Source organism: Hypanus sabinus, unplaced genomic scaffold (genome assembly GCF_030144855.1).
Source record: "Hypanus sabinus isolate sHypSab1 unplaced genomic scaffold, sHypSab1.hap1 scaffold_534, whole genome shotgun sequence".
In the NCBI taxonomy this organism is placed as follows: domain Eukaryota; kingdom Metazoa; phylum Chordata; class Chondrichthyes; order Myliobatiformes; family Dasyatidae; genus Hypanus; species Hypanus sabinus.
Window position 1 is genome coordinate 160,022 of NW_026781396.1, and position 15,891 is coordinate 175,912.

The window sequence follows — 15,891 nt, forward strand, 5'->3', positions numbered from 1 at the left end:
AATCACTACACTACCGTGTGATGGGAATCGAACCTGGGTCACTGGTACTGTAAAACGTTGTGTTAACCACTACCCTTCCATCTGATGGGAATCGAACCCGGGTCACTGGTACTGTAAAACGTTGTGTTAACCACTACACTACCGTGTGATGGGAATCGAACCAGGGTCACTGGTACTGTAAAACGTTGTGTTAATCACTACACTATCGTGTGATGGGAATCGAACCCGGGTCACTGGAACTGTAAAACGTTGTGTTAATCACTACACTATCGTGTGATGGGAATCGAACCCGGGTCGCTGGTACTGTAAAACGTTGTGTTAATCACTACTCTACCGTGTGATGGGAATCGAACCCGGGTCACTGGTACTGTAAAACGTTGTGTTAATGCTACCCTACTGTGTGATGGGAATCGAACCAGGGTCACTGGTACTGTAAAACATTCTGTTAATCACTACACCACCGTGTGATGGGAATCGAACCCGGGTCACTGGTACTGTAAAACGTTGTGTTAACCACTACACTACCGTGTGATTTGAATCGAACCCGGGTCACTGGTACTGTAAAACGTTGTGTTATTGCTACCCTACCGTGTGATGGGATTCGAACCAGGGTCACTGGTACTGTAAACGTTGTGCTAATCACTACACTACCATGTGATGGGAATCGAACCCGGGTCACTGGTACTGTAAAACGTTGTGTTAATCACTACACTACCGTGTGATGGGAATCGAACCCGGGTCACTGGTACTGTAAAACGTTGTGTTAATCACTACTCTACCGTGTGATGGGAATCGAACCCGGGTCACTGGTACTGTAAAACGTTGCGTTAACCACTACACTACCGTGTGATGGGAATCGAACATGGGTCACTGGTACTGTAAAACGTTGTGTTAATCACTACACTACCGTGTGATGGGAATGGAACACGGGTCACTGGTACTGTAAAACGTTGTGTTAACCACTACACTACCGTGTGATGGGAATCGAACCCGGGTCACTGGTACTGTAAAACGTTGTGTTAATCACTACACTACGGTGTGATGGGAATCGAACCCGGGTCACTGGTATTGTAAAACGTTGTGTTAATCACTACACTACCCTGTGATGGGAATCGAACCCGGGTCACTGGTATTGTAAAACGTTGTGTTAATCACTACACTACCCTGTGATGGGAATCGAACCCGGGTCACTGGTACTGTAAAACGTTGTGTTAACGACTACACTACCGTGTGATGGGAATCGAACCCGGGTCACTGGTATTGTAAAACGTTGTGTTAATCACTACACTACTGTGTGATGGGAATCGAACCCGGGTCACTGGTACTGTAAAACGATCTGTTAATCACTACACTACCGTGTGATGGGAATCGAACCCGGGTCACTGGTACTGTAAAACGTTGTGTTAATCACTACACTACCATGTGATGGGAATCGAGCCCGGGTCACTGGTACTGTAAAACGTTGTGTTAATCACTACACTACCGTATGACGGGAATCGAACCCGGATCACTGGTACTGTAAAACATTGTGTTAACCACTACACTACCGTGTGATGTGAATCGAACCCGGATCACTGGTACTGTAAAACGTTGTGTTATTGCTACCCTACCGTGTGATGGGATTCGAACCAGGGTCACTGGTACTGTAAACGTTGTGCTAATCACTACACTACCATGTGATGGGAATCAAACCCGGGTCACTGTTACTGTAAAACGTTGTGTTAACCACTACACTACCGTGTAACGGGAATCGAACCCGGGTCACAGGTACTGTAAAACGTTGTGTTAACCACTACACTACCGCGTGATGGGAATCGAACCCGGGTCACTGGTAATGTAAAACGTTGTGTTAATCACTACACTATCGTGTGATGGGAATCGAACCCGGGTCGCTGGTACTGTAAAACGTTGTGTTAATCACTACACTACCGTGTGACGGGAATCGAGCCCGGGTAACAGGTACTGTAAAACATTGTGTTAATCACTACACTAACGTGTGATGGGAATCGAACCCGGGTCACTGGTACTGTAAAACGTTGTGTTAATCACTACTCTACCGTGTGATGGGAATCGAACCCGGGTCACTGGTACTGTAAAACGTTGTGTTAATGCTACCCTACCGTGTGATGGGAATCGAACCAGGGTCACTGGTACTGTAAAACGTTGTGTTAATCACTACACTACCATGTGATGGGAATCGAACCCGGGTTACTGGTACTGTAAAACGTTGTGTTAATCACTACACTACCGTGTGATGGGAATCGAACCCGGGTCACCGGTACTGTAAAACGATCTGTTAATCACTACACTACCATGTGATGGGAATCGAACCCGGGTCACTGGTACTGTAAAACATTGTGTTAATCACTACACTACCGTGTGATGGGAATCGAACCCGGGTCACTGGAACTGTAAAACGTTGTGTTAATCACTACACTACCCTGTGATGGGAATCGAACCCGGGTCACTGGTACTGTAAAACGTTGTGTTAATCACTACACTACAGTGTGATGGGAATCGAACCCGGGTCACTGGTACTGTAAAACGTTGTGTTAATCACTACACTACCCTGTGATGGGAATCGAACCCGGGTCAATGGTACTGTAAAACGTTGTGTTAACCACTACAGTACCGTGTGATGGGAATCGAACCCGGGTCACTGGTACTGTAAAACGTTGTGTTAACCACTACACTACGGTGTGATGGGAATCCAACCAGGGTCACTGGTACTGTAAAACGTTGTGTTAATCACTACACTACCGTGTGATGGGAATCGAACCCGGGTCACTGGTACTGTAAAACGTTGTGTTAATCACTACTCTACCGTATGATGGGAATCGAACCCGGGTCACTGGCACTGTAAAACGTTGTGTTAACCACTACACTACCGTGTAATGGGAATCGAACCCGGGTCACTGGTACTGTAAAACGTTGTGTTAACCACTACACTACCGTGTGATGGGAATCGAACCCGGGTCACTGGTAATGTAAAACGTTGTGTTAATCACTACACTACCGTGTGATGGGAATCGAACCCGGGTCACTGATACTGAAAAACATTGTGTTAATCACTACACTACCGTGTGATGGGAATCGAACCCGGGTCACTGGTACTGTAAAACGTTGTGTTAATCACTACACTACCGTGTGATGGGAATCGAACCCGGGTCACTGGTATTGTAAAACGTTGTGTTAATCACTACACTATCGTGTGATGGGAATCGAACCCGGGTCGCTGGTACTGTAAAACGTTGTGTTAATCACTACACTACCGTGTGACGGGAATCGAGCCCGGGTAACAGGTACTGTAAAACATTGTGTTAATCACTACACTAACGTGTGATGGGAATCGAACCCGGGTCACTGGTACTGTAAAACGTTGTGTTAATCACTACTCTACCGTGTGATGGGAATCGAACCAGGGTCACTGGTACCGTAAAACGTTGTGTTAATCACTACACTACCATGTGATGGGAATCGAACCCGGGTTACCGGTACTGTAAAACGATCTGTTAATCACTACACTACCCTGTGATGGGAATCGAACCCGGGTCACCGGTACTGTAAAACATTGTGTTAATCACTACACTACCGTGTGATGGGAATCGAACCCGGTTCACTGGAACTGTAAAACGTTGTGTTAATCACTACACTACCCTGTGATGGGAATCGAACCCGGGTCACTGGTAATGTAAAACGTTGTGTTAATCACTACACTACAGTGTGATGGGAATCGAACCCGGGTCACTGGTACTGTAAAACGTTGTGTTAATCACTACACTACCCTGTGATGGGAATCGAACCCGGGTCAATGGTACTGTAAAACGTTGTGTTAACCACTACAGTACCGTGTGATGGGAATCGAACCCGGGTCACTGGTACTGTAAAACGTTGTGTTATTGCTACCCTACCGTGTGATGGGATTCGAACCAGGGTCACTGGTACTGTAAACGTTGTGCTAATCACTACACTACCATGTGATGGGAATCGAACCCGGGTCACTGGCACTGTAAAACGTTGTGTTAACCACTACACTACCGTGAAATGGGAATCGAACCCGGGTCACTGGTACTGTAAAACGTTGTGTTAACCACTACACTACCGTGTGATGGGAATCGAACCCGGGTCACTGGTAATGTAAAACGTTGTGTTAATCACTACACTATCGTGTGATGGGAATCGAACCCGGGTCGCTGGTACTGTAAAACGTTGTGTTAATCACTACACTACCGTGTGACGGGAATCGAGCCCGGGTAACAGGTACTGTAAAACTTTGTGTTAATCACTACACTAACGTGTGATGGGAATCGAACCCGGGTCACTGGTACTGTAAAACGTTGTGTTAATCACTACTCTACCGTGTGATGGGAATCGAACCAGGGTCACTGGTACCGTAAAACGTTGTGTTAATCACTACACTACCATGTGATGGGAATCGAACCCGGGTTACCGGTACTGTAAAACGTTGTGTTAATCACTACACTACCGTGTGATGGGAATCGAACCCGGGTCACCGGTACTGTAAAACGATCTGTTAATCACTACACTACCATGTGATGGGAATCGAACCCGGGTCACCGGTACTGTAAAACATTGTGTTAATTACTACACTACCGTGTGATGGGAATCGAACCCGGGTCACTGGAACTGTAAAACGTTGTGTTAATCACTACACTACCCTGTGATGGGAATCGAACCCGGGTCACTGGTACTGTAAAACGTTGTGTTAATCACTACACTACCCTGTGATGGGAATCGAACCCGGGTCAATGGTACTGTAAAACGTTGTGTTAACCACTACAGTACCGTGTGATGGGAATCGAACCCGGGTCACTGGTACTGTAAAACGTTGTGTTAACCACTACACTACGGTGTGATGGGAATCCAACCAGGGTCACTGGTACTGTAAAACGTTGTGTTAATCACTACACTACCGTGTGATGGGAATCGAACCTGGGTCACTGGTACTGTAAAACGTTGTGTTAACCACTACACTACCGTGTGATGGGAATCGAACCCGGGTCACTGGTACTGTAAAACGATGTGTTAACCACTACACTACCGTGTGATGGGAATCGATCCCGGGTCACTGGTAATGTAAAATGTTGTGTTAATCACTACACTATCGTGTGATGGGAATCGAACCCGGGTCGCTGGTACTGTAAAAAGTTGTGTTAATCACTACACTACCGTGTGACGGGAATCGAACCCGGGTAACAGGTACTGTAAAACATTGTGTTAATCAGTACACTAACGTGTGATGGGAATCGAACCCGGGTCACTGGTACTGTAAAACGTTGTGTTAATCACTACTCTACCGTGTGATGGGAATCGAACCCGGGTCACTGGTACTGTAAAACGTTGTGTTAATGCTACCCTACTGTGTGATGGGAATCGAACCAGGGTCACTGGTACTGTAAAACGTTGTGTTAATCACTACACTACCATGTGATGGGAATCGAACCCGGGTTACCGGTACTGTAAAACGTTGTGTTAATCACTACACTACCATGTGATGGGAATCGATCCCGGGTCACTGATACTGTAAAACGTTGTGTTAATCACTACACTACCATGTGATGGGAATCGAACCCGGGTCACTGGTACTGTAAAACGTTGTGTTAATCACTACACTACCCTGTGATGGGAATCGAACCCGGGTCACTGGTACTGTAAAACGTTGTGTTAATCACTACACTATCGTGTGATGGGAATCGAACCCGGGTCACTGGTACTGTAAAACGTTGTGTTAATCACTACACTACCCTGTGATGGGAATCGAACCCGGGTCAATGGTACTGTAAAACGTTGTGTTAACCACTACAGTCCCGTGTGATGGGAATCGAACCCGGGTAACTGGTACTGTAAAACGTTGTGTTAACCACTACACTACGGTGTGATGGGAATCGAACCTGGGTCACTGGTACTGTAAAACGTTGTGTTAACCACTACACTTCCGTCTGATGGGAATCGAACCCGTGTCACTGGTACTGTAAAATGTTGTGTTAACCACTACACTACGGTGTGATGGGAATCCAACCAGGGTCACTGGTACTGTAAAACGTTGTGTTAATCACTACACTACCGTGTGATGGGAATCGAACCTGGGTCACTGGTACTGTAAAACGTTGTGTTAATCACTACACTACTGTGTGATGGGAATCGAACCCGGGTAACTGGTACTGTAAAACGTTGTGTTAACCACTACACTACGGTGTGATGGGAATCCAACCAGGGTCACTGGTACTGTAAAACGTTGTGTTAATCACTACACTACCGTGTGATGGGAATCCAACCTGGGTCACTGGTACTGTAAAACGTTGTGTTAACCACTACACTTCCGTCTGATGGGAATCGAACCCGGGTCACTGGTACTGTAAAACGTTGTGTTAATGCTACCCTACTGTGTGATGGGAATCGAACCAAGGTCACTGGTACTGTAAAACATTCTGTTAATCACTACACCACCGTGTGATGGGAATCGAACCCGGGTCACTGGTACTGTAAAACGTTGTGTTAACCACTACACTACCGTGTGATGTGAATCGAACCCGGGTCACTGGTACTGTAAAACGTTGTGTTAATCACTACACTACCCTGTGATGGGAATCGAACCCGGGTCAATGGTACTGTAAAACGTTGTGTTAACCACTACAGTACCGTGTGATGGGAATCGAACCCGGGTCACTGGTACTGTAAAACGTTGTGTTATTGCTACCCTACCGTGTGATGGGATTCGAACCAGGGTCACTGGTACTGTAAACGTTGTGCTAATCACTACACTACCATGTGATGGGAATCGAACCCGGGTCACTGGCACTGTAAAACGTTGTGTTAACCACTACACTACCGTGAAATGGGAATCGAACCCGGGTCACTGGTACTGTAAAACGTTGTGTTAACCACTACACTACCGTGTGATGGGAATCGAACCCGGGTCACTGGTAATGTAAAACGTTGTGTTAATCACTACACTATCGTGTGATGGGAATCGAACCCGGGTCGCTGGTACTGTAAAACGTTGTGTTAATCACTACACTACCGTGTGACGGGAATCGAGCCCGGGTAACAGGTACTGTAAAACTTTGTGTTAATCACTACACTAACGTGTGATGGGAATCGAACCCGGGTCACTGGTACTGTAAAACGTTGTGTTAATCACTACTCTACCGTGTGATGGGAATCGAACCAGGGTCACTGGTACCGTAAAACGTTGTGTTAATCACTACACTACCATGTGATGGGAATCGAACCCGGGTTACCGGTACTGTAAAACGTTGTGTTAATCACTACACTACCGTGTGATGGGAATCGAACCCGGGTCACCGGTACTGTAAAACGATCTGTTAATCACTACACTACCATGTGATGGGAATCGAACCCGGGTCACCGGTACTGTAAAACATTGTGTTAATCACTACACTACCGTGTGATGGGAATCGAACCCGGGTCACTGGAACTGTAAAACGTTGTGTTAATCACTACACTACCCTGTGATGGGAATCGAACCCGGGTCACTGGTACTGTAAAACGTTGTGTTAATCACTACACTACCCTGTGATGGGAATCGAACCCGGGTCAATGGTACTGTAAAACGTTGTGTTAACCACTACAGTACCGTGTGATGGGAATCGAACCCGGGTCACTGGTACTGTAAAACGTTGTGTTAACCACTACACTACGGTGTGATGGGAATCCAACCAGGGTCACTGGTACTGTAAAACGTTGTGTTAATCACTACACTACCGTGTGATGGGAATCGAACCTGGGTCACTGGTACTGTAAAACGTTGTGTTAACCACTACACTACCGTGTGATGGGAATCGAACCCGGGTCACTGGTACTGTAAAACGATGTGTTAACCACTACACTACCGTGTGATGGGAATCGATCCCGGGTCACTGGTAATGTAAAATGTTGTGTTAATCACTACACTATCGTGTGATGGGAATCGAACCCGGGTCGCTGGTACTGTAAAAAGTTGTGTTAATCACTACACTACCGTGTGACGGGAATCGAACCCGGGTAACAGGTACTGTAAAACATTGTGTTAATCAGTACACTAACGTGTGATGGGAATCGAACCCGGGTCACTGGTACTGTAAAACGTTGTGTTAATCACTACTCTACCGTGTGATGGGAATCGAACCCGGGTCACTGGTACTGTAAAACGTTGTGTTAATGCTACCCTACTGTGTGATGGGAATCGAACCAGGGTCACTGGTACTGTAAAACGTTGTGTTAATCACTACACTACCATGTGATGGGAATCGAACCCGGGTTACCGGTACTGTAAAACGTTGTGTTAATCACTACACTACCATGTGATGGGAATCGATCCCGGGTCACTGATACTGTAAAACGTTGTGTTAATCACTACACTACCATGTGATGGGAATCGAACCCGGGTCACTGGTACTGTAAAACGTTGTGTTAATCACTACACTACCCTGTGATGGGAATCGAACCCGGGTCACTGGTACTGTAAAACGTTGTGTTAATCACTACACTATCGTGTGATGGGAATCGAACCCGGGTCACTGGTACTGTAAAACGTTGTGTTAATCACTACACTACCCTGTGATGGGAATCGAACCCGGGTCAATGGTACTGTAAAACGTTGTGTTAACCACTACAGTCCCGTGTGATGGGAATCGAACCCGGGTAACTGGTACTGTAAAACGTTGTGTTAACCACTACACTACGGTGTGATGGGAATCGAACCTGGGTCACTGGTACTGTAAAACGTTGTGTTAACCACTACACTTCCGTCTGATGGGAATCGAACCCGTGTCACTGGTACTGTAAAATGTTGTGTTAACCACTACACTACGGTGTGATGGGAATCCAACCAGGGTCACTGGTACTGTAAAACGTTGTGTTAATCACTACACTACCGTGTGATGGGAATCGAACCTGGGTCACTGGTACTGTAAAACGTTGTGTTAATCACTACACTACCGTGTGATGGGAATCGAACCCGGGTAACTGGTACTGTAAAACGTTGTGTTAACCACTACACTACGGTGTGATGGGAATCCAACCAGGGTCACTGGTACTGTAAAACGTTGTGTTAATCACTACACTACCGTGTGATGGGAATCCAACCTGGGTCACTGGTACTGTAAAACGTTGTGTTAACCACTACACTTCCGTCTGATGGGAATCGAACCCGGGTCACTGGTACTGTAAAACGTTGTGTTAATGCTACCCTACTGTGTGATGGGAATCGAACCAAGGTCACTGGTACTGTAAAACATTCTGTTAATCACTACACCACCGTGTGATGGGAATCGAACCCGGGTCACTGGTACTGTAAAACGTTGTGTTAACCACTACACTACCGTGTGATGTGAATCGAACCCGGGTCACTGGTACTGTAAAACGTTGTGTTAATCACTACACTACCCTGTGATGGGAATCGAACCCGGGTCAATGGTACTGTAAAACGTTGTGTTAACCACTACAGTACCGTGTGATGGGAATCGAACCCGGGTCACTGGTACTGTAAAACGTTGTGTTATTGCTACCCTACCGTGTGATGGGATTCGAACCAGGGTCACTGGTACTGTAAACGTTGTGCTAATCACTACACTACCATGTGATGGGAATCGAACCCGGGTCACTGGCACTGTAAAACGTTGTGTTAACCACTACACTACCGTGAAATGGGAATCGAACCCGGGTCACTGGTACTGTAAAACGTTGTGTTAACCACTACACTACCGTGTGATGGGAATCGAACCCGGGTCACTGGTAATGTAAAACGTTGTGTTAATCACTACACTATCGTGTGATGGGAATCGAACCCGGGTCGCTGGTACTGTAAAACGTTGTGTTAATCACTACACTACCGTGTGACGGGAATCGAGCCCGGGTAACAGGTACTGTAAAACTTTGTGTTAATCACTACACTAACGTGTGATGGGAATCGAACCCGGGTCACTGGTACTGTAAAACGTTGTGTTAATCACTACTCTACCGTGTGATGGGAATCGAACCAGGGTCACTGGTACCGTAAAACGTTGTGTTAATCACTACACTACCATGTGATGGGAATCGAACCCGGGTTACCGGTACTGTAAAACGTTGTGTTAATCACTACACTACCGTGTGATGGGAATCGAACCCGGGTCACCGGTACTGTAAAACGATCTGTTAATCACTACACTACCATGTGATGGGAATCGAACCCGGGTCACCGGTACTGTAAAACATTGTGTTAATCACTACACTACCGTGTGATGGGAATCGAACCCGGGTCACTGGAACTGTAAAACGTTGTGTTAATCACTACACTACCCTGTGATGGGAATCGAACCCGGGTCACTGGTACTGTAAAACGTTGTGTTAATCACTACACTACCCTGTGATGGGAATCGAACCCGGGTCAATGGTACTGTAAAACGTTGTGTTAACCACTACAGTACCGTGTGATGGGAATCGAACCCGGGTCACTGGTACTGTAAAACGTTGTGTTAACCACTACACTACGGTGTGATGGGAATCCAACCAGGGTCACTGGTACTGTAAAACGTTGTGTTAATCACTACACTACCGTGTGATGGGAATCGAACCTGGGTCACTGGTACTGTAAAACGTTGTGTTAACCACTACACTACCGTGTGATGGGAATCGAACCCGGGTCACTGGTACTGTAAAACGATGTGTTAACCACTACACTACCGTGTGATGGGAATCGAACCCGGGTCACTGGTAATGTAAAATGTTGTGTTAATCACTACACTATCGTGTGATGGGAATCGAACCCGGGTCGCTGGTACTGTAAAACGTTGTGTTAATCACTACACTACCGTGTGACGGGAATCGAGCCCGGGTAACAGGTACTGTAAAACATTGTGTTAATCAGTACACTAACGTGTGATGGGAATCGAACCCGGGTCACTGGTACTGTAAAACGTTGTGTTAATCACTACTCTACCGTGTGATGGGAATCGAACCCGGGTCACTGGTACTGTAAAACGTTGTGTTAATGCTACCCTACTGTGTGATGGGAATCGAACCAGGGTCACTGGTACTGTAAAACGTTGTGTTAATCACTACACTACCATGTGATGGGAATCGAACCCGGGTTACCGGTACTGTAAAACGTTGTGTTAATCACTACACTACCATGTGATGGGAATCGATCCCGGGTCACTGATACTGTAAAACGTTGTGTTAATCACTACACTACCATGTGATGGGAATCGAACCCGGGTCACTGGTACTGTAAAACGTTGTGTTAATCACTACACTACCCTGTGATGGGAATCGAACCCGGGTCACTGGTACTGTAAAACGTTGTGTTAATCACTACACTATCGTGTGATGGGAATCGAACCCGGGTCACTGGTACTGTAAAACGTTGTGTTAATCACTACACTACCCTGTGATGGGAATCGAACCCGGGTCAATGGTACTGTAAAACGTTGTGTTAACCACTACAGTCCCGTGTGATGGGAATCGAACCCGGGTAACTGGTACTGTAAAACGTTGTGTTAACCACTACACTACGGTGTGATGGGAATCCAACCAGGGTCACTGGTACTGTAAAACGTTGTGTTAATCACTACACTACCGTGTGATGGGAATCGAACCTGGGTCACTGGTACTGTAAAACGTTGTGTTAACCACTACACTTCCGTCTGATGGGAATCGAACCCGTGTCACTGGTACTGTAAAACGTTGTGTTAACCACTACACTACGGTGTGATGGGAATCCAACCAGGGTCACTGGTACTGTAAAACGTTGTGTTAATCACTACTCTACCGTGTGATGGGAATCGAACCTGGGTCACTGGTACTGTAAAACGTTGTGTTAATCACTACACTACCGTGTGATGGGAATCGAACCCGGGTAACTGGTACTGTAAAACGTTGTGTTAACCACTACACTACGGTGTGATGGGAATCCAACCAGGGTCACTGGTACTGTAAAACGTTGTGTTAATCACTACACTACCGTGTGATGGGAATCCAACCTGGGTCACTGGTACTGTAAAACGTTGTGTTAACCACTACACTTCCGTCTGATGGGAATCGAACCCGGGTCACTGGTACTGTAAAACGTTGTGTTAATGCTACCCTACTGTGTGATGGGAATCGAACCAAGGTCACTGGTACTGTAAAACATTCTGTTAATCACTACACCACCGTGTGATGGGAATCGAACCCGGGTCACTGGTACTGTAAAACGTTGTGTTAACCACTACACTACCGTGTGATGTGAATCGAACCCGGGTCACTGGTACTGTAAAACGTTGTGTTATTGCTACCCTACCGTGTGATGGGATTCGAACCAGGGTCACTGGTACTGTAAACGTTGTGCTAATCACTACACTACCATGTGATGGGAATCGAACCCGGGTCACTGGTACTGTAAAACGTTGTGTTAACCACTACACTACCGTGTAATGGGAATCGAACCCGGGTCACTGGTACTGTAAAACGTTGTGTTAACCACTACACTACCGTGTGATGGGAATCGAACCCGGGTCACTGGTAATGTAAAACGTTGTGTTAATCACTAAACTATCGTGTGATGGGAATCGAACCCGGGTCGCTGGTACTGTAAAACGTTGTGTTAATCACTACACTACCGTGTGACGGGAATCGAGCCCGGGTAACAGGTACTGTAAAACATTGTGTTAATCACTACACTAACGTGTGATGGGAATCGAACCCGGGTCACTGGTACTGTAAAACGTTGTGTTAATCACTACTCTACCGTGTGATGGGAATCGAACCAGGGTCACTGGTACTGTAAAACGTTGTGTTAATCACTACACTACCGTGTGACGGGAATCGAGCCCGGGTAACAGGTACTGTAAAACATTGTGTTAATCACTACACTAACGTGTGATGGGAATCGAACCCGGGTCACTGGTACTGTAAAACGTTGTGTTAATCACTACAGTACCATGTGATGGGAATCGAACCAGGGTCACTGGTACTGTAAAACGTTGTGTTAATCACTACACTACCGTGTGATGGGAATCGAACCTGGGTCACTGGTACTGTAAAACGTTGTGTTAACCACTACACTTCCGTCTGATGGGAATCGAACCCGTGTCACTGGTACTGTAAAACGTTGTGTTAACCACTACACTACGGTGTGATGGGAATCCAACCAGGGTCACTGGTACTGTAAAACGTTGTGTTAATCACTACACTACCGTGTGATGGGAATCGAACCTGGGTCACTGGTACTGTAAAACGTTGTGTTAATCACTACACTACCGTGTGATGGGAATCGAACCCGGGTAACTGGTACTGTAAAACGTTGTGTTAACCACTACACTACGGTGTGATGGGAATCCAACCAGGGTCACTGGTACTGTAAAACGTTGTGTTAATCACTACACTACCGTGTGATGGGAATCCAACCTGGGTCACTGGTACTGTAAAACGTTGTGTTAACCACTACACTTCCGTCTGATGGGAATCGAACCCGGGTCACTGGTACTGTAAAACGTTGTGTTAATGCTACCCTACTGTGTGATGGGAATCGAACCAAGGTCACTGGTACTGTAAAACATTCTGTTAATCACTACACCACCGTGTGATGGGAATCGAACCCGGGTCACTGGTACTGTAAAACGTTGTGTTAACCACTACACTACCGTGTGATGTGAATCGAACCCGGGTCACTGGTACTGTAAAACGTTGTGTTATTGCTACCCTACCGTGTGATGGGATTCGAACCAGGGTCACTGGTACTGTAAACGTTGTGCTAATCACTACACTACCATGTGATGGGAATCGAACCCGGGTCACTGGTACTGTAAAACGTTGTGTTAACCACTACACTACCGTGTAATGGGAATCGAACCCGGGTCACTGGTACTGTAAAACGTTGTGTTAACCACTACACTACCGTGTGATGGGAATCGAACCCGGGTCACTGGTAATGTAAAACGTTGTGTTAATCACTACACTATCGTGTGATGGGAATCGAACCCGGGTCGCTGGTACTGTAAAACGTTGTGTTAATCACTACACTACCGTGTGACGGGAATCGAGCCCGGGTAACAGGTACTGTAAAACATTGTGTTAATCACTACACTAACGTGTGATGGGAATCGAACCCGGGTCACTGGTACTGTAAAACGTTGTGTTAATCACTACTCTACCGTGTGATGGGAATCGAACCAGGGTCACTGGTACTGTAAAACGTTGTGTTAATCACTACACTACCGTGTGACGGGAATCGAGCCCGGGTAACAGGTACTGTAAAACATTGTGTTAATCACTACACTAACGTGTGATGGGAATCGAACCCGGGTCACTGGTACTGTAAAACGTTGTGTTAATCACTACAGTACCATGTGATGGGAATCGAACCCGGGTTACCGGTACTGTAAAACGTTGTGTTAATCACTACACTACCGTGTGATGGGAATCGAACCCGGGTCACTGGAACTGTAAAACGTTGTGTTAATCACTACACTACCGTGTGATGGGAATCCAACCTGGGTCACTGGTACTGTAAAACGTTGTGTTAACCACTACACTTCCGTCTGATGGGAATCGAACCCGGGTCACTGGTACTGTAAAACGTTGAGTTAATGCTACCCTACTGTGTGATGGGAATCGAACCAAGGTCACTGGTACTGTAAAACATTCTGTTAATCACTACACCACCGTGTGATGGGAATCGAACCCGGGTCACTGGTACTGTAAAACGTTGTGTTAACCACTACACTTCCGTCTGATGGGAATCGAACCCGTGTCACTGGTACTGTAAAACGTTGTGTTAACCACTACACTACGGTGTGATGGGAATCCAACCAGGGTCACTGGTACTGTAAAACGTTGTGTTAATCACTACACTACCGTGTGATGGGAATCGAACCTGGGTCACTGGTACTGTAAAACGTTGTGTTAATCACTACACTACCGTGTGATGGGAATCGAACCCGGGTAACTGGTACTGTAAAACGTTGTGTTAACCACTACACTACGGTGTGATGGGAATCCAACCAGGGTCACTGGTACTGTAAAACGTTGTGTTAATCACTACACTACCGTGTGATGGGAATCCAACCTGGGTCACTGGTACTGTAAAACGTTGTGTTAACCACTACACTTCCGTCTGATGGGAATCGAACCCGGGTCACTGGTACTGTAAAACGTTGTGTTAATGCTACCCTACTGTGTGATGGGAATCGAACCAAGGTCACTGGTACTGTAAAACATTCTGTTAATCACTACACCACCGTGTGATGGGAATCGAACCCGGGTCACTGGTACTGTAAAACGTTGTGTTAACCACTACACTACCGTGTGATGTGAATCGAACCCGGGTCACTGGTACTGTAAAACGTTGTGTTATTGCTACCCTACCGTGTGATGGGATTCGAACCAGGGTCACTGGTACTGTAAACGTTGTGCTAATCACTACACTACCATGTGATGGGAATCGAACCCGGGTCACTGGTACTGTAAAACGTTGTGTTAACCACTACACTACCGTGTAATGGGAATCGAACCCGGGTCACTGGTACTGTAAAACGTTGTGTTAACCACTACACTACCGTGTGATGGGAATCGAACCCGGGTCACTGGTAATGTAAAACGTTGTGTTAATCACTACACTATCGTGTGATGGGAATCGAACCCGGGTCGCTGGTACTGTAAAACGTTGTGTTAATCACTACACTACCGTGTGACGGGAATCGAGCCCGGGTAACAGGTACTGTAAAACATTGTGTTAATCACTACACTAACGTGTGATGGGAATCGAACCCGGGTCACTGGTACTGTAAAACGTTGTGTTAATCACTACTCTACCGTGTGATGGGAATCGAACCAGGGTCACTGGTACTGTAAAACGTTGTGTTAATCACTACACTACCGTGTGACGGGAATCGAGCCCGGGTAACAGGT

General features: G+C 46.4%; 1 protein-coding gene across 1 annotated transcript in view; it reads right to left on the bottom strand.

The window, feature by feature from the left end:
• Positions 1 to 15,891, bottom strand: part of LOC132389333 (protein cornichon homolog 2-like) — a gene marked incomplete at its 3' end in the record, with an annotated part of 244,295 nt that overhangs the window by 112,559 nt on the left and 115,845 nt on the right. The window lies entirely within an intron of this gene.